Raw genomic sequence first — 20,567 nt, forward strand, 5'->3', positions numbered from 1 at the left:
TCCAGTTGGTCTAAAAGATGGGAAGCTTTCAGATCTACCACAGCAAAATAAGTATGTGAAAGATATGTACATCGGGTGTCATAAGTCTGTCTACTGGTGGAATGGGTCCGGTAACGCGAGTACAAATAAAACCTTAGAGGCCGCAGCCGAGCACAAATCTGACCAACGCCAATTAGAGGAGACTCTGCCAAGATATACAGACAAAAGATAAGAATAAGACCATTTGTATACTATAAAACCACCCAATTATTTGTCGGTTCCTTCCTTGCATCAGGACAGGTCAGTGCTAGAGGAGAATTTTCTTGGCCTTGATATAGGAATACCAAAAGAGAGCTGACCATGGGCCAAAGGGGTCAAAAGGGTTACCAACATCTGGTTATGGGTTTTAAAAAAACCCAAAAAAACAAAAACCAGGGCTTACCCTGCCAAGACATGGAGAGTTTTGCAAGTTGAACCATCATGGACTTTGGTATGCTCTTCTGCTGTGTGTATACTAATATCATGGCATTCCAAACCCTGCTTGCACGGTGCACTTTCAAACACTCTTCTTTAGTGAACCGAATAGGCACCTCTGCCCTCAGGGAGCTTACACGCTAGCGGAGGGTTGAAAGGTGAGACAGCTAATAAAACAAGTACATTACAGTGTATTAGAGGGGATGCGTGATATGGAAAGCATTAATCAGAGAAGGGGGTTGGGGGGAGTGGAATGTGAAATATGGTGGTCAGCAATGTTCAGGCAATGGTGGGAATGAGGTGACGGAGTGAGTTAGGGTGTCCGAGCTAAGAGCATCCCAGGCAAAGGCCAAGACTCTGGGAGGGGACTGTGCTGGCTCACAGGGAGGCTAGCGTGGCTGGAGCAACACGGAAGGAAGTAGGAGAGGAGTTAAGGGAAGACGTGGTGGGAGGAGCAGGGCTGCCAATGGCGTAGACCTTACAGGCCGCTGAAAGGACTTTCATGTTGACTGTGTGAGACCGGTGCACAGGGGGGCTGAGCTCTGGTGGACATGATATAGTTTATGTTTTATGAAGACCGTTCTAACTGCAGGCCAACACAGAGACCGATTAGAGCCTTGACAATAATCCAGGCAAGAGACAATGATGGCTTGATGAGAGTGACAGCAGTGGAAAGGGGAAGAAAGGCCCGATCATGCGTCTATTTTGAAGGCAGCGCTCACAGGATTTGATGACAAATTACAGTGCACAAGGGAGGACTCAAGGATGACTCTTAGAGTTTTGGTCTGGGTAACGTGGAAGGATGGAGACACCCTTTACTGAGATGGGAGAGACTGTTGGCAAAGCTAGTCTGGGTGGGAAGATCAGGAGTTTGGGTTTGGACATGCTCAGTTTGAGAGCCTGTGGGACATCCAAGTGGGGGTAACAAGTGGGCGGTTGGAGACATGGGCCGGGAGTTCAGGAGCGAGGTCTGTGATAGAGGCAGACATGTGGAAGTCATCAGCACAGAGATTTAAACCATGAGACTGGTGGAGATCCCTTGGGGAAATAAATGTCAACAGAGAAGAGTTCCAAAGACTGAGCCCATGGGACACCCCAGTGTTAAGAGGAGAAACCATCAATGCACTGAGGTGAAGCAGTTTCCTTTTGTCTGCTTTGATTGATCACCTGTGAAATGCCAGCACCATTCGAAGAGCCAGGCCTATAATAAATAAGACCAGGCATGGTCCTCAAGGTCCTTACACTCAGTGCATCCAAATGATCATCTGAATGCAGTGTGGTAACGGTGGAAGTGTGGGATCAGAGGGAAGGAACCCTTGGCCCAGGCTGGGAGGGCTGTGTGGGTCTTGGAAGAATAACACCTGCCACTTAAATGGAGACTGCATGTTATCTAGGTGAAAAGGGGGAAGAGCAGAGGCACATAAGAGCCTGGAGTGTGCTGGGAAGTACAGATTTATTGGGTCCCAATGCTCCTGGTCTGGGAAAATAGCTCTATCTCAAATGAGGTTATGCCCTCAAGTCCTAAGAGACACCTCTTACTAACACAAACATAGATGACGCTACTCATGAATTGGTTACTCCGGCTGCACCATCGCAGTCTGGTTGAAGAAGTCTGTGTTCGATTTGCCACCAACTCCAACATCTTAGGACTCAGGTGAAGAGCCTCTGTCACCGCCAGTTGCATCTGGAGCTGCCACGGGGCAACGTCTTCCCATCAGCAGTTAATTCTGGGTTGCAGCCAAGACCATATGGTGGTTCCATTTTTTTTATTTGTCTTTGTTTTCATTGTAAATTGAGTGGGACGAGCACAGGGTGTTCCTAGCAACAGACGGGACTGTGGGTGAGAGAGGAATTGCTCCTCAGGGAGGCGAAGGGACAGTCACCCTGACGACGTCCAGGTCTGTGTCAAAGCCAACTGCGCCTCACGACCCAGCGCAAGCAGGAAAAAGACAGCATTTTCAGAGATGCTTTAACCCAGGAGCAGACTCTGACAGCAAGATGTTTTTTAAGGCAAGGTGTATCCAAGTCAAGTTCCCCTACTCTGTCACTCTTTCTTGAAGTATCATGGTTGGCAAACTTTCCTTTCTCCCAGGGCTGGCTACCTCTGCCAGCAGACATTCAGAGCTACCTTGCAATAACTTTCCAAAGCCGCCAGCCTGCAAAGTTCTTTTAGTGTCCTTTACCCGACCTGAATTTCCAGTTTCCTCCTATGCTGTCTTCCTTCCTCCCCAACGTAGCTGGTGTCATTCATCTTACATTTATACTAATCCACTCGCGTTACCCTCAAAGGAGCCAAAACTCATAACAGAGACAACAGGTGTATTTTGGAGGCATCTTCAAAGTGCCAATCTGGGCAGAACTCTAGCAGGACAGCAAAGACAAAGACAATCCCAAATCCACGCATGCAACAGTTATTACAACAAAAACGTCTCTTTTCTGCAGAAATAACCATAGCTAACACTTAACACAAGCTCATTATGTGCCAGGCACTGTTATAAGCATTTCCATCTCCCTAGCAATTCTGAAGTAGGTATTATTATGAGCCTGATTGTACAGATGAGAAAATTGGGGCATAGAAAAATTAAACAGCCAGTTAAGTTTCTGAGGAGCTACTAGTGGGATGATCTGGAGTCCATACCCTTAACCCCAAGCTACCCTAGGTTTTTAAGACCCAAGTGTTTTTTCCACTATGTATGTTTAATATTGTAGGTTTTAGTGTGAAAAAGAATCTGGAATATCTTTGTCCATTTCCTATAGGAAAAGTCAATACCACAAATATTTAGCATAAGAAATTTGGAATATAGTTGAGCCTTGAACAATGCAGGGGTCAAGGTGCTGACCCCCATGCAGTCAAAAATCCGTGTGTAACTTTACTGTCAGCCCTTCATATCCGGGTTCCACGTACAAAGAGTCAACCAGCCAACTGTGGATCATGTAATAAACCAGTGTGTATTTAGTGAAAAAAAAAATTGACATGTAAGTAGACACATACACTTCAAACACAGTTTTCAAGGAACAACTATATTCTGAAATATGATTTAAGCTACTTGGCTGGGTGCACATATGTTTTAATATTTTTATTTTATTGATTTATTTGGCCACAGGTAGTATTTTATATAGAATCAAAAGATTTATTTTTCGTGGTGATTTTCTCTAGAAAATGCGATTAGAACTGGATTAAATCAGAAGGCCCTTTACTGTGCCACTAACAGTAAATCCAGAGGGAATGTCCATCCACAGTCGGCCACGTGTCCAAGCACACCCCAGGGTCCAGCAAGGAGAATGAGATCACTGGGCTTTAGGCCAATCACAACGTGCCCCTCTGAGTGCTGAGCCAGGGCTGGGCTGGCAGCGAGGAGGAGGTGGGGGCCAGCTGTAGGCGGGCATCCGTCAACATCCCCCATGATGGCGTGGAGTGGGCTGGACGCAACACTTGAGAATCAGTACCAAGAAACAGAATGATAACATTCTGAAAGCTCCTTCTCCTTTTGCTAAAATACCTCACTTGGTCACCAGCCTGAGGACACTGATGGTTGCTGGCACGCCTCCGGGCAGTAGCTCTGGCTGAAAGGAAAGGCTGGCAGGGATGAAGGGAGATGGTGTGGAACAGGCAAGGCATGGGGGGAGCTTGGCAGGTTAGAGCTGAGGTCTCCTGTTCTGGAGTCCTTCCTCTAAGCTCAGCTTTTCTCAGAGCCTTTATAAGCTCAGCAGTATTATTATTTCACTTTGACACGTAATAAAACAGCCTCAGTGAGGTCTCGTGATGTGTACAAGGTCACAGAAATAGAAATCAGCAGCCCTGTGGTTTGAACCCCTGCAGTCTGACTCTGGGTCCTTGCACTGACACATGGTCCTGACTCTAAGAGGGCTTCTCTCAGTGCAGGCTGAGGACAGCCTGCGCCACATTCACCTGGAGGACGTTCAATGCAGATTCCTGGGCTCCAGGATGGGCCCCACTCGCCAAACTTTCTGTGGGCAGGGCTTCAGAGCGGGAAGACAATGAGTAGCCCTGATAGTGAAGTTTAAGAACAACTGGACGATAATCTGTGCCTTCCCACCTGTGTTCTCACCTTGGGCAAGTCACAGCTTCTCCTTGAACCTCAGTTTCCTCACTTGTAAAATGAGAATGGGTAGATTCCTTCCAGCTCAAAAACTCTGATTCTAATTCTTCTTTTTTTTTTTTAACATTTTTTTATTGAGTAATAGTTATTTTACAATGTTGTGTCAAATTCCAATGTAGAGCACAAGTTTTCAGTTATACATGAACATACATGTATTCATTGTCACACATTTTTTTTGCGATGTGAGCTACCACAAGATCTTGTATATATTTCCCTGTGCTATACAGTATAATCTTGTTTATCTAGTCTACATTTTGAAATCCCAGTCTGTCCCTTCCCACTCCCATGGCGACCGCAAGTTTGTATTCTGTGTCTGATTCTAATTCATCTTTAAATCCCACAACCTGACGGCAGCCTGCCAAACTGCCTTTTCCCCTGTATATCCTAATCTTTGAATATTAGTGTTATTTTCAGTGTGACATACAGAATTTATAGTTTGATGCACAAATATTCTGAGTTTCCCCGGAAATCTGGGAGAACTAGATGCCCCTGAATGTGGCATATTTGAAACGCAGCCCTTCCAAAGCTCAGGGGTAGGACCAAACAACTCCTTCAGGTCTTCCCACATTCAGGATTTTTTTATTCTCTGACTTCTTGGCGCTGCTAGAAATGGAACTCATTGATAATTGTAATTTTCTTTCCACTCTGAAAATGCAATGTAAGTAGGTGGATATCTTCGGAAGGTTTAAACTGGGCATCCTACAGCAGTCATGAGCTCAACCCCATTTTGGATTTGCTTTGGTTTCATTTTCTGATCTTCTTCCCTGGAGGAAGGAAAGGAAGAACTCGGGGCATTGGCCAAACAAGTCTGGCCACTCAGTGGTGAGGTTTCCAGATAAGAAGGATCTGAAGGACTTCCAGTGGGCGTGAGGGAAATTGCACATGCCATCCGGGGAAGAGGACCAGGAAATCACTCCTAGCTTTCAAACAGCAGCCAGCCATCGGGGGTGGTTCTGTGAGGCTCGGAGGACCACGACACGGAGGTCAGGGGTGAGGCTGAGCTCGGCTCGGAGCTGCCAGTCCTGCCTGGAGCCCTCCCTCTATCGAGCATGAGACCGCGGGGTAAACAGCGTCACAGGGGAGACCTGGAAGCTTGTTAGACGTCCGAGCAGAGCAGGCACCGGCCTGGGGACCACCGTGCTGGGCAGGTAACGGGCATTTCTCCTACTGCGGTCTGTCTCCCTTTGCAGCAAGACCTCAGGGGCACCTAAGTCACTCTGACACGCCTTTCGAGGCGTCTTCTGATTCCGACATTCTGCCTGATTTTCTTTTAGGTCACTGTGACACCTATGGAGGAGTGTAAAGCCTGTCAGGTCAAGGGCATCGTGTATGCAGCCTGTCGGTCAAGTGGATGAAACTGCGTTTAGGGAGACCGAGTGTCAGGCAGCTAGCTGGGATCCTTTAGGATTTCCTCTATCATAAAGAGAGCTTTCTTTTCCTTTTTCTTTCCTTTGAAATGAGTTTTCTGATCCCTGAGCCAGAAAATATACCATGAAGACCAGAGCGTTCGATTGTGAATTGCAGTGTGAGTGTTTCCGTGCCAGGCAGCCTCGTTGTGGCTGTGCTGATGGATGGGGAGGGTATAGCGGGACGGGGGTCGTGGACACGGGTTATCCCCAGCCGCCAGGCAGTGCTGGGAATGTGCAGTGTAGGCTGCAGCCCCCTACCCAAGACTGAGGGGAAGCGGCTTTGCGTGTCAGTGCTGGGAAGGAGAGCAGAAGAAGAGCTGGGATTAAGAGGAAGCGGACTTCCCTGGAGGGTTCTAGAAGGGCAGACGTGACCTACGATGTGTGGTTTGCTTAAGCCATGTTTTCTCAGACTTTGTAGAAAGCCAGGCTACACCGCTTTACTGCAGCTCGGTGTTTCTCTTCATAAAGGGCTAGTTTGAGGACTTTGATTTTTGAATTATGCAAGTAACACGTGACTGTCTTCGTCCTGTGATAGAATACGTCTCACAGGTTTTCAAGCCCAGCACACCCCATATGCAAAGTTAGCCCACCTATAGTTTGCTGTGTATCTTACCAATTATATGATTTATTTTTCTGTCTTCTGAGCTCTTAGGACAAGCCAGGGCGCATAGGAGGACAATAAATTCTCATTGTCAGATTCGTGTATTAATCCTTAGCACCACCTTCCTCTCGCTGGAAAGCAAAAATGATCCATGGGGAAGGTGAACACCTCTTGTAACACTTAGCAAGATCTGGAAGTGTTTTATTCATTTTCGCCATTATTATTTTTGTGTTGGTTTTAGCTTTGGCAATTAATAATATTAATAACAACGTCCCATGGATTAATTTAAACTCTAGATTCTCCAACTAATAGTTTAGGTTTCTGTCTTGAAGGCCATCAAAGACAGCCTTGCTATAGGAGATAAAAGAAAATTAACTGGACAGATAGATAAATAGATAGACAGACAGATAGATGATAGCTAGCCTGCTAGATTAAATGCTTGGCCCAGGGAAGATGGGGAGAGAGTAGGAAAGATTCCTTCTTTATTTAATGGGTAATAAATGTGTTTAACACATGGGTTCACTTTCTATTTCCTTTAAAAATATTTTATTTATTTATTGTTTTGCTTTGGGGGAAAGTAATTAGGTTTATTTATTTACTTATTTATTTTAATGGAGGCACTGGGGACTGAACCCAGGACCTTGTGCACACTAAGTACGCACCCTACCACTGAGCTGTGCCCTCCCCCTCATTTGCTATTTCTTTTGGCCTTCTGTAAAAAGGTGTCCTTTTATTCCCCCCCCCATGCATTGTTATGAGACAAATGAATAAGAAAAAAATCACTGTGAACTTGTCAGTATTGGATTTGGAAAGAAGGTGCATAACCAATGTCATATCCAAGAATAACTACAAAATACTTTCAGTTGCTATTTGGTATTTTCCAGCTCTTTCCAAGGTTTCTCTGCCCCAAACCAGAGGGTTCATTTGCCCGGCTGATTCTGGACATTCTGTGGTGCTTTCTTGACCATCCCGTTAAGTTTGCCTGCCTTGACTCTTTTTCCGAGTCCTGGAGAGTTCTGATTAGACATTTCACCCTGTTGCACAGTGCTAGCCGCTGGCAGAGACTTCGTCTTCCTTCACCACATCACAGGTGAAGCAGGTAGCGTATTCTCATTTCACGGAACACAAAAATGAGAGGCTCATGGGTTGAGCTGTTTGCCCAGCATTATGCAACGAATCTTTTGGGGGCCCTGAGATGAGCAGCCCAGATCTCTGACTTTCCCACCCCATTCTTGGTTGGGAAAATGTGAGGATAAAAGTCTCATGGAATAGAGAATTAATGGAATAGGCTGGATTCTGTCAGCTTTGTAGCAACATGGATTCCCAGTTTTGCAGAAATTCTATTAATAGATAAAATTACTGCCTGGTCCAGATTTTAGCAGGTTAGAACACCTCCTGTCTAATCCGTATGACCCCAGAAACTTGACACAAAGGAAACAATGCCCAGACACTTCCCTGGAACAACTGAGTCAGACTCTCGGGGGAAGGGACCTGGACATGGTTTTTCGTTTGCCTAAATTGAGAAGCAGAAGCAATGCCGGTTCATGTAAACGGAGAAGTTGGGGCCAGCAGCACCCGCAGCGGTGAGCATCGTGTATTTAGATCCTGGCTGCTGCCATTCATGAGAGGAACAGCCCCCTTTCACGTCCGCAGGTGAGGACACAGAGGTGGCTCCATCTCCCCCAGACAACAGCCCTGCCTTTTGAGTTTAAATCAGAAACAACCTCACTGGCATCCTTGCAGATTCATTGGCTCCTTGTTCCTTGCAGAGTTTACAAAATCAGATTAAATGTTCTCGGTAAACAGGATGTGCTCTTCCACTGCCAAACGGCCATGGGGGTGGGGGGGCCGTCATACATTTCAGTCAAAGCCATTTGAACAGGTTGTGTCTCAATTCCAAGAAAAAGAAAGATTAATTATCCTCTGCATCATCCGCCACTTTCTGGATTGATCCATAGATGGATAGACAATAAATCAGGGCTTTTTTTAAAAGAGAAATTTAATTGAAGTAGAGTTGATTTACAGTGTTGTGTTAGTTTATGGTGTATAGCATAGTAATTCAGTTTTTTATATATATATATATGTGTGTGTGTGTGTGTGTCTGTATTCATTTTCCTATTCTTTTTCATTATAAGCTATTACAAGATATTGAGTGTAGTTCCCTGTGCTGTACAGTAGGATCTTGTCATTTAGCTGTTTCATATATAGTTTTTAGTCCCTAGGGCTGTTTTTTAATCATAAGACATGCCCCTAGAATTTCTCCCCCCTCCCGACATTTCTCAGTACAGTCCAAATTAGTACTGGCCATTGCTATAATCTTTGTTTCCTTTCTTGGGGGTCCTGGGAAGGGCCCTTTCAGCCTCCGTTTCCCAGGCGCCTGCCAGCTTCAGCACAGAGTGGGTAATGCAGGAAAGATTGCTGCATTCAATCTCTGCGGGGACACTATGAATTCACAAGGTATTTGCCAGCTCAGCACTTCAGCTCCCATTGTGTGATTCTAGTGATGATGGTTAAAATAATTAGAAATTTATCTGTTCCCTAAAAGATAACCACAAAAGTGAAACCTTTAAAGTCCCAGTTGCGTGGAAGCCTCTACCAAATAGACATGGGGAAAGCAGTGGACTAAGGAAGGCAGAGATTCCTCTCCTTTAATTAGCTTCTGCTCTTCATGGGGAGGCGAGGCACAGGCACTGGGAATTTTAATCGTAACATTAATGTAACATTTAATCGTCAGCTAATATTTACTGAGCCCTCGTTCTGTGCCAGGCACTGTGTTCAGTGCTTTACAAAGATAGTTAAGTCAATGAGTTATTCCAATAATCCTATATCTCAGGTACTATTATAATACCTATTTTTTAGATGAAGGACACACAATTTTAAGTTACGTTGCCTGAGGCACACAAAGCTGGCAAGCAGTGAAGTTGGGATCCCAGCCCAGGCAGTCAGACTTACCAGTCCATTTGCCTAATGACTGTGTTATGCTGCAAAAACCACCTGAGTGCTGCAAAAAAGATCCACATGACAGGGCCAGAGGGGTGGCTGAGGGGAGGGGTGCAGGGCATTCCAAAGAAAGATGTATCTCTCGAGGACAGGAGAAGAGGCAGTGTGCTATAAAGGGTCAGAGTTCAGATTTGGCAACAGACTCACTGTGTGACCTGAGGTGTGTGATTTAATTTCCCCAAGTCTCAGTTTCTTCATCTGTAACGTGAGGATACTGATAGTTCTAACAATATAGGATTAAAGGATTAAATGAGCCTGGTGCAAAGCACTTAGTCCGATGCCTGGTGTACAGTGAGGGCTTGATAAATGATAGCAATTATCTTTGTTACCAAGTGAATAAGCAAGACCTGAAATAACGAGGAAATCTCAGAAAGGAGGACTGAGGCGTTTCAGTTGCCGAGAATAGTATGAGAAGAAGCTGGGAGGTAGCAATCCATTCAACCCATGTTTATGATGAATAGTTATGACACATTTTGCAAAAGAAGGTATAAAAAAGCTTGTAAGTCAGCCTGCCTGTTCTGTATCCAGGTTTATTTATTTATTTTTAACACCTTTATTGTGGTATGGTTCCTGTACAGTTAACTACACATATTTCAGATGTACAATTTGATGAATTTTGATAGATGTCTACACCAATGAAACCACTACCACAATCAAGATAGCTAAAGAACACTTCCATTATTCCCCAAGAAGGGCAATTTTCAAATCCCCAATTTATCCCTTCCCACCCCCTTTACCACCTGGTAACCATAAGTTTGTTCTCTGTCTGTGAGTCTGCTTCTATTTTGTAGAAAAGTTCATTTGTGTCCTTTTCTTTTTTCTTAAGATGCCACATATAAGTGGTATCATATAGTAGCTTTCTTTCTCTTTCTGGCTTACTCCACTTAGAATGATGATTTCCAGTTCCATCCATGTAACTGCAAATGGCAGTATTTTATTCTTTTTTATGGCTGAGTAGTATTCCTATATATATATATATATATATATATATATATATATATATATATATATATCTCACATCTTCTTTATCAGTCATTTATTCCATGCAAATGAATCCAGGTTTAAAGGAAGAAAAATGTGGCAGGGCTCAATTTACCTTAGGTGGTGGTGACCATGCTCGCCAGGTGAATTAGCCCAAATATTCTCTGGGCATTTGAGAATGTTTAAAGTATTTGAATATGATATAGTAGCAATCTATGGAAAGTAGTGTTCTAGGAAAATTAATCAGCTGATGCTGCAATTGGAGATGATAATATCCAAACCAATATGGCGGCCAAGGAAAAGAAAACAAAGGCGGTGGAGGTGTTCACAGGACTCAGTGACTGGCTGAGTTGCTGCAGCCCCTCCTGCCTCGATTCTTGTGTCCAGGAATATATGTGAGGTTGTAAGCCTGGGAAACTGAAAATGAAACCAGTAGTTGGCAGTTCTGGGAAGGGACAAGAAATGCATTAGTCCCGCTGAGCTGAATTTAGACCCAGGTGGAAACAGTCCAGTTGGAGAGATGCTCCTAATATTTGGCAAAGAGATCAAGGATGAAATAAAGTTTGAGGAATTCTCACGTAAACTGATCATTAAAACTAAAGAAGTGGACTAACTTTTTAAGAGGAAGAGTGTCAAGAGAGATTATCCAAGGGTCCAGCAGAGGCTTGGCGGGCTCACTGGGACATGTTACAGGATGAGGAAGATGGAATCACAGGAGGAGGGAAAGGAGCAAAAACTGGAGTAAGGAGCGACCCCAAGGGAAGAAAGGGGGGAGGCGTTAAATGTTGTCTGAAACCTATGAGAAACCAGGGAAGACAAGGACAAGTGAAGAATGTCACACTTGATAAAACACTTTTCATAATAAGGTGAGGACTAAAGTCAGACTGCCCAGATTAAGGAAATCTTGGAATGGCCACGACTTCTCAGGGTATTGTATTTGGGGGGAAAAAATAACAATTTTTCCACTTTAAGTAGCACACACACATTGTTCTTAAAAATCTAACAAGATGCCTTGGGAGGGAAATGGAAATTCAAGAGAAGTGAGGTCACTGGCCACAGACACCAATGCCTGCTGTCAGGGAGATGGAGTGAGCGAGGGCCGGGGAAGGAGGGATCACAGAGGGCTAAGATGGTCCTGCCAAGTATTAAAATGTTGGAATAGTTTAAACCACGTGGTAAATAAATAACTTCTGCCCCGAGCTCCTGGAGTGCCCAGAGTGCCCCCTACCACCTCTGCCTCCACCACCCAGCCTCGACCTCCTGCAGACCTCCCCACTCTCCAGCAATGAGAGCCCCTGGGGTTCTCTGCTCTTGCAGTGACAAGCGGCTGCTCTGATTGGTCCACTACCGCTGTCATTAAAATACTCAGTATTATTTTGAATCTCATCTCGTAAAGCATAGAACCACAGAATTTTAAGGCTGGGGGCCACGCCCAAGCCCTCTGAGGCTCTAGACAGCCGTGCAGCCAACCCCAGGGCCACCTCCAAGGCAATCGGCGTGCACCCCTGGCATTGTTTTGAGGGGTTTTAGGGAAACCCGTCCACGTGGTAAATGAAAGCAGCAAGATGGATGAGATAAGAGCAGAGTTTGGAACTTAATGTTTTCACCGCGATGGCAATCTCTCGCTTAAAGGTTAAAATCCTGCAGTGATTTACAACAAGGAAAGAAAGATAAAAAGTTATCAACGCCGCACACATGGGCCGTGTGTTTTGGAAAGCTTGACCCCATTGTGTACAAACAAATGTTCCTCTGTAATCTGATAGGACTGAGCCACCCTCACACAATGCTGCTACAGGACCTTGTTTTAAGGCAAAGGAGAATTAAATAGGGGGAAAAAAATTTCAAGGCAGTTCGTTAATTGGTATTGTGTTTCGTGTTTGTGTTAAATAAATGTTTAGCTTCTGGTTCGGCATGGGCGAGGGATAAATCAGCTAATTAGATGAGGTCAGCAAAGATAAGTCTTATGCACAAAATGACTATAACTCAATAAAAAATGTTTAAAGTAAAAATAAATTTTAAAAAAAAGTCTTATCACCTCTGCGGTTGAAAATACAGATTGGTGAAGGCAGATTCTTAAAGTTGTCCTTGAGGATTTTTAACCTGTACTTCTGCAGTTCGGGAGGGAGGTGACCGATGGTACCCTGTCCTTATTGCAACCCTGAGCGAAGAATAGTCATCTTAGTAAGATCTGCAATGAAAGTCCTAAAACTTGGTACATCCATCATCTGCCATCAAGAGAGACTCTGTTTTGAATTATTCTCCAGTAGTACAATGGTATATGTGCATACTTATATTCAGTCTCTCCCTTAGCCTTTATTTTGATCAGAAGTACATGGTTCAGGTGGCATGAACATATATTATGTGGCCCAGAGCCTGGGGAACAGGGCATAGGAAGATACAACCTTGGCTTCTTTCAAAGGATGCAATAACTTGTCTAGTTCGTCAGACACTGACCAGTGGTTAGTAAGATACATGACTTCGCTTGACAGTGTCCTCGCCTGTGAGTGCAATTCTTTCTTACTTAAGAAGAAAGCCTTGCATATCACATCACCTTCTGTGCATGACATGGACACCAAGCAGTTTACCTATGAGAAGACTCATTCTCTCTCCTCCACTTTTTAACCAAATTTCGTGAGTTTTATGTGTTCCTCTCCAAGTTCTGACCTCCCATACGCTACAATTCTTCCCAATATGAATTCCTCCCCCATCATTTCAATTTTAGCCACTTTTCTAAGAATATATCATGTCTCCAAATCCCATGGGCAATCTCATGCCTCCCCTTAACAGACCTCAGCACCATTAGACAGTTGACCACACTTGGTTTCTTAAAACTTGGACTTCCCTGGTTCCAGACTTTCCTCTTGCCTAATTTCCTACCTGCTTCTCTGGTCTCTCCCTCCTATCTTGGCTCAATCATCTTCCTTGACCGAACCTTTGAGTGCTGGGATTCTATGGGCCATGGTCCTAGGTGTTCCTCTCTACTCTTTCTAATCAGTCTCATCCACTCCTGTCATGGCAGGTTGCCTGCCTGGCTCCTGCTCACCTCAGCTATCCTGCTTTATATCCATCTCCTGCACCCTTTTGGTGTTCTAGACATTTTGATTGTTTGCAGCTCCTTGAATGTGTCAAGTATTTTTCTGCCTCAGGGCCTTTGCACATGATTTTCTTTCTGCCTAGAACGCTCTTCCTCCCTTCCTCAAACCTCCCCTTTTATTTTTAGCTAACTTCAACTTATGCTTCAGATCTTAGCTCAATTAAATACTTCCTCTGGGACACCTTCCTTGAATTCCCAAAACTAGGTCATGTCCTTCTATGAACAAGCTTTATTGGACAGTTTGGCACTGTGGTTAGAAGGATGGGCTCTGCCACTAACAAGCTGTGTGATTTGGGGCAAGTTATTGAAGCCTCCTATGGCTCAGTCAATTTGATATTGGACTATTAATTAATACCAATTAAATCCTATGATGACCATTTTGTTGGGATTGTTGTGAGGATTAAAGAATTTAATAGAGCCAATGCTCAAGTCAGCGCCTGGCATGTAATAAATGTTCAGTAACTGTTAGTATTATGATGATTCTCCTTGGTAGCACTTTCACATTCATAGTTAAACAATGAATTGAAAATTAATTCTTTAATAATGCTCATCTATTCCCTTCGACTCTAAGCTCCATGGAGTCAGGGACCATTTTGTCATTTTCTACTATTACCCCTGTACCTAGTAGAGAACTTGGCACTTAGCAGGACTTAGTAAATGTTTGTCCAGTGAATGAACATAGAAATGAACCCATGAGTGAGGGAATAAACAGATGTGTTTCATGCAATACTTACAGCAATAAATATAATACAAGGAGGAAGGCTAAGGGCGTAGATTAACTGTGGGTGTTCAGAGGAGGTTGGGACTATTTGTAGCTGAACATAGCAGGGATTCTCCAGCCAGGAGGCAGTCCTTTGCAAAGGCATTGAAGGGTGGATAGAATTTGAAAATGTAGTCATTATCCCGAAGCTAAGGGGCAGGGGAAAAAATGGATTAAGAAACCAAGAAAATGACAGGATTATTTTGGTTTTGCCAAGCCCTGAAAAATAGTTTGACAGTAATAACTACTCTTCCCCACCCCCAGGATAAAGTCTCAAAGATCAGTTTTTATATTTTGACTTTGGGGTGAACACTGGAAAATCTCTCACCCTTATTTTAAATTATGAAAAAATAACCAGCTGCAGTAGCAAAACTATGATAGAGGCTTCTTAAATACGACAGCTCTGAAAAATAAAATCCGGGTCATGGAGGGCCTTGAGCATCAGTGAAAGTGATTGCCTTTGTTCTGAAAGCAGTGTGGAGAGGAACGGAGGTAACACTTGCAAAGTGCTTCGGAAGATCAGTGTTGTGTTCATGTGGATGGTGGGTCAGAGAGGAGGCATCAAGCCATCGCAATGGTGCGCATGAGGGGCACTGAATGCCTGGACTGTGTGGGAAATCAGAGGTGGGGTAAATAAATGCAAGAGATAGTTACGATTAGGCTCAGAAACCCAAGTGAGGTTACCATGGATTCTGGAGAGAGCCTAGCACCATGTCTGAAACAGAGCCAGTGAATGACAGGGGTCTACCATCATTATCACCATCACCATCATCACCAGTGCCATCATCACCATCACCATAGTAACCATCATTATCACTGTCACCACCACCATCACCATCACCACCACCATCATCACTGTTATCATTGCTGATAATTATTATCCACCATCCTATCCTAAAATAACTTTCCTGACTGTAGATCATTACTATTATCTAGAATTTTAAGAATCCTTGCTTGACCTCTTCAGTCCTGACTGACTCAGCCTCTAACTGCCATTGAGACACACAGCTTTGCCAGGCCTTCGTTCTCTCATCTAAAAATCTAAGAAGTGTGTGTGTGCTTGTAAGAGGAAGGGGCAAGTACTTGAACAAGAGATGAATTCTAACTCATCTTCCAGTTTGAACCGTGTATGTTTTATGCTCTATTCAGACACACCAAAAATCCATTTTTCAATTTTCATAAAACATCTCCAGAATAAACAGTAAATACTGAGCAGTAAACCAGAGGGGCACACCCACACTTTCTGAATGATGAAAACTAAAAATATGTATCATCTTTATTGAATTCTCTATTAGTTTTCCAGGCATCCCATTATAAAGTCGTGAGGACTGGCTGACGTAAACAACAGATACTTATTTTCTCACGATTCTGGAGGCCGGGGGTCTGAATCACGGTGTCAGCAGGGTCGGTGTCTGGGGAGGCCTCTCTCCCTGGCTTGTAGATGCCACCTTCCTCTGCTGACTTCTGCTGATTTCACGTGGTCCTTCCTCTGCGGAGGTCTGTGTCCTCATCGCCACTTACAAGGTCACTGGCCATATGGGATGAGGGCCCACCCGCAGGACCTTATTTTAACTTAATTATCTCTTTAAAGACCCAGTCTCCAAAGAAGCTCACCTTCTGAGGTGCTGCGGTTGGCAACCGACGTAATAATTCTGCAGAACACAACGTAGCCCTTAGCAAATCCCAAACAATTGTGACTGGGCTTTTCTGGGCTTCACAGGCATAATCTCTGATCTTCAGCACAATGCTGCAAGGCAGGTATTGTAGTCCTTGTAACTCACTCACGCCAGGAAACTGAGGCTCCGGGGGGCAGGCATCTTGCCCGCAATGACTAAGCGGGGAAGCTGGAATCAAACACAATCCTGTTCCCCTCCAGAGCCGGTGCCCTTTCCACTATGGTCTGTTATAGGAAGGAGAGGATCACGTGATCCCAAATGCATCCCATTCGTCCTCTTGCCAAGTCAGAGCAAAAATAGCTCTGCCCCCTTTGTGGATGGTGAGCGCTCAGGAGAACGATGTGCCTCTGGGGAGCCAGGCCACGCCTCCATCAGCAGGCAGGGACCAGCTGCTCAAGGCAACTTCCACAAGGGGCCCGAGGCACAGCCAGACATCACCCTTTGGGTGCTTTGTTCCCTTTAATGAGACCCAGTTGTCTCTGCTTGCAGTCTTCTCCTTTGCCTGAAATTCCCTTTTCTTTGCCCTGTGACACGTTAAAGCATTACTCATCCTTCAGGGTCAGGCCAGTGATCCCGGTCACTCCCAAACTCACCCAGCCTCCCCCTGGCCAACTTCCTTCTGTCACACTTACCCCTCACACCACAGCCCCCTTCGGAGACAGGCCAACTTGGCAGATCTCACTCTGTTACTTCCTGGCTGGGCGGCTTGGGTAAATCTGATAACCTCTCTGAAAGCCTTCATTTTCTCCTCTGTGAATTAGGATTAACATGCTTACCTCACGGGCTCGCTGTGAGTGGCAAACTGAGTGAGCGAACATGTTTGTTGCACTTAGGGCTGTGCGCGGTACAAAGTGGGCATTTAGTTAACAGCATCTTTTAAGCTTGTTTCTCTTTCAGTCTACGTTTCATGCCTTCCTGATGAGATCGAGAGCTTTTGAGGGGCCAGGACCACGACTCATTTCAATGTGTGAATGCATAGCACAATTTTAGGCCTATAGAAAATATGTTTGCTGGTTCGTTAAGTGAGATATATAACACAACCTCAAAGAACAGCTTTGGCTGTTGAATTGCATCAAAAACTATGAAGCAGATCACCTCTGAGTCCTTACTCCCATTAACCCATTCATTCATTCACCATGGATTGATTGCCTCCCCATCAAGGCTCTGTTTCTCCCTAGGAGTTTCTTTAGCAGAGAGAGGACTCTAGGCTAATGATGGAAAGTGCCAGGAGGTTGCAGGGGACGTGAAAAGAGCAATGGGACGCTGAACACATGGACCCACAGACTTCAACCCCTCCTCTGCATCAGAAACAGCTGGGGTGGAAACAGATGCTCAGCTCCCACCTACCAGAAATGCTAATTCAATTGGTCTGGGGTGATATTAAAACAACAGCAATGAAAAAGGGAAAAAAGAAATTTGCCTGCTGATTGTTCAGATGTGTATCCAGGGATAAAAGCCACTGAAGCAGGTGATGCACACGTACTCCAGAGAACTTCCTTCCAGGGTGGTGGTACCCAGGCAATGCTAGGGGGAGGGTTGTGTGTGGGGCCAAAGCCAGGAGCAGAGCTCTGGATGGGAGGAAAGAGGCACCTGGGCAGAGGCCAATCCTACGTGGGCTCACGTTCATCTCTTGCCTTCCTGCTCCCTGGGAGGAGCCAAAGAGAGAATCAAAGGGGGAGGGACCAGAGAGCACGGGAAGTCAGAGCTGAGGAAGCACATTTCCAGAATAAGTCTCACTCACCGTTGCCCGATTCAGACAGAGCTTGGAACCACAACCTGATGATCACATTGGGTCATCAGACCTCACAGATGTGGTCATTTTGTGAACAGTCTTCTAAACCTGCAAGATTGCTTCTTCTAAACCCATTTACTGCTCCTTCCATCCCCTCAGTCAAAGCTGGGCTGGTCCAGGTGAGTGGTTTCCTGGAGATCAGTTGATGTGAAGCACTAGCTGTTTGGAAGATTTGGGAGGACAGTTCCCTGATATGTTTCAGGCCAGTTTCACGATGAGTGTTCCTGGTGCATAATCACTCCTTGAGAGAATATCATTAAAGACTGCTTCAAGGGGCCCAGACCCTTGTTCTCCAGAGGCAGTGATGCTGAGAATCCCGGCAGCTTCTTCCCAGCATGTGAAGTCAGGGTGCTTGGTTTCCCTCCTGATCTCTTCTAAGTCCACAGACAGGAAAATAGAGTCAGAGGCACCAGGAAGTTGAGCATCACTACAGGGTTACTACTAAGCATGAGGTCATACCTCCCAGCTTTTTCTTAAGACACAGCTAGCTCGCATAGATTGGTGAGTTTTATGAGGCAGTGTCCAGGATTTGTATTTTTCAAAGAGAAAGAAACTGAGAATGACACCAGATCATGTTATTTCTCTTTCTGCCTCTACTTGTCTCTGTGTCTCTTAGTTGTTGTCTGCCATTTACTCCAGGAATTTGGAATAAATATGAGCTTCTAGGGGACTTACAATTCAAGGGGCCCTGCTGAAGATATGCTGCCTTGAAGAGGGGGGTGCTTTTCTGTGCATTTTGTTGGATGGATTTGGATTTTTTCTCCACGAGCCAAGTTAAACAGCTTCCACCAACTTCCCCACAGATGAGAACAGCTGGAGGGTTACTGAGAGGTTGTTGATGGAGGTAAGAAGAGTTTGTCTTTAGGGATCTCCCCACACGTAGCTGGAACCCTAAAAGCTGAATCGATCTCCAACTGCTGTATCACTGTTCTAATCGGTCAGGCCTGCGCCATATTGGTTGTCAAATATTTTTAATGTTCCTCCTCCCTCAAAGTGGTGGCGTTCTTCTTGCAGGTAGAGAACCCCCTCTCCCCACTTGCTGTGTAACTAATGACTGAACGTAGCCATTATTCTTCTTCTGCAGCCAGAGAACACCCCCTGCCCACAGTGGGGGTCCTTCTTGCATCTCTATTTCTATTGAATTGCGATGTTGTGGTCATAAGATAGGTCAACAGAGAAAAAGTTGTCCATTAAGTCAAGGACTGTCTCCAGGGAGGCTGGGGGAAGATGAGGACAGTGGACAGTATTGGCCAGTGGCTGTTATACAAAAGCACCAGGCAAGGCCATTTGGGTTGTGACCATTTGGTCATGATCATGACCAAGATAACCCTTGCTAACTCCAACAAAAAAAGCCAACATCTGGAAACCACGGGAAGACGAGAAGTTAGCTCTAACCCTTCAAATCCCCGAGTCCCTCCCTGACTGTCACATACCAAGGGAGGCTCATGAACCATCCAGTTACTAACTCGCATCACCTTGATTCACTGCCTCAGTGTGGAACCAGCTAGGCCAGTGCACTAAATCGGTGCCTAAAAAGATTCAATTGCCTTCTAAATATGCGAGTCATCCCAGAAACAGTTGCTATCACCAGGCTAAGTCAGCCAGCTCAGTACCCCACAAAAGCCTACTCCCTTTCAAGGAGGAATGAGTGGCTATGACTTCCCTACAGCAGACACAGCTCTTCCCAGAACCTACATGGCAAAGCATTTTCCAAAAGCCATTGAGTTGCAGAATTTAAAAAATGTATTTGATTGCCAGAGCTGCAAATTGGGTCAGTTTTCCAGGGCCTTCTGCTTCCTTCTTTTCCACTGGGGGAGAGGAAAAGGAGGCAGGCGGCAGCTGATGATTGAAACACAATCCTCCCTGGCCTGCAAGTCTTGGCTGTGTCTGTGTGTTATCTGGGCCAGGTCCCCTGGTGCTTCCTGATGGCTGCCCTCTGGATTCCACCAGCGGTCAGGGTGAAGCTCTCGCAGCCGCATGCCTGGAGCTCTGCATGGCTTTGAGTCACACCTGAGCCTCAGAAAAGTCTATGAGAGAATTAAAGGAGGTATAAGTATCCCCATTTCACAGATGGGGAAACTTGGACTCAGCGAAGATGAGTGACTGACTCAAGGATGCAATTAGTTTGTAGTAATCCTGGATCCTAACCCTTATCTTCTGTCTCTTAGTTGAGTGTTCTTCTCACAAAAACCCATGCACATGAAGAAATCAGCAAGGAAAAAAATCTGCACAAAGTAGTTTGTCCTGCTCCACAGACCCATGAGAGCTGGGGTTATTCCATGTGAAGTTCTCCTTTTCCAATCTAGCAGTCATCAATCTGGTCCCCAAACAACTTTGTTTTTATCACCCACGTTGTAAAGAGACAGCTATCAAAAATTAATACATAAGAGGAGATCTGTTATGATGTTACCATTCCATATTTTACACTCTGAAAAATTCTAGAATGCAACATGTCTTTATGACTAAGTCCGAAGTTTTTCATACTAATGGGTATTAGCTCATTAAGACGGGTCATGAAGTCAATTTAATGGGTTGCTACCAGAATTGAGAAAAAAATAACGGGGAATGATAGGACAGAATAGAATTGAAAATATCAGACAGTGTTACATGTAGCAAAGGTAAGTACTGTTCTCTGAATCCTTTTGTTCAGGTTATGGGTACAGATTCAGAATGTTTCTTT

The 20,567-nt window shown here is 44.9% G+C and overlaps 1 protein-coding gene across 5 annotated transcripts in view; it reads left to right on the plus strand.

Moving 5' to 3' along the window:
* ADGRF5 (adhesion G protein-coupled receptor F5) overlaps positions 1-20,567 on the plus strand; it is a 91,696-nt gene that overhangs the window by 20,035 nt on the left and 51,094 nt on the right. For 3 of the 5 annotated variants that reach the window (XM_015237378.3, XM_015237375.3, XM_006201930.4), the window contains exon 1: positions 5,452-5,722. The exons of 1 other annotated variant lie outside the window; for it this stretch is intronic. The gene's annotated coding sequence lies outside the window, so the exon portion shown is untranslated. Of the gene's footprint in view, positions 1-5,451; positions 5,723-20,418; positions 20,506-20,567 lie in introns of those variants that run through there. One more of the 5 variants, XM_072944856.1, reaches the window with a different exon arrangement.

This window comes from Vicugna pacos, chromosome 20 (assembly GCF_048564905.1).
Source record: "Vicugna pacos chromosome 20, VicPac4, whole genome shotgun sequence".
NCBI classification, from domain to species: Eukaryota; Metazoa; Chordata; class Mammalia; order Artiodactyla; family Camelidae; genus Vicugna; species Vicugna pacos.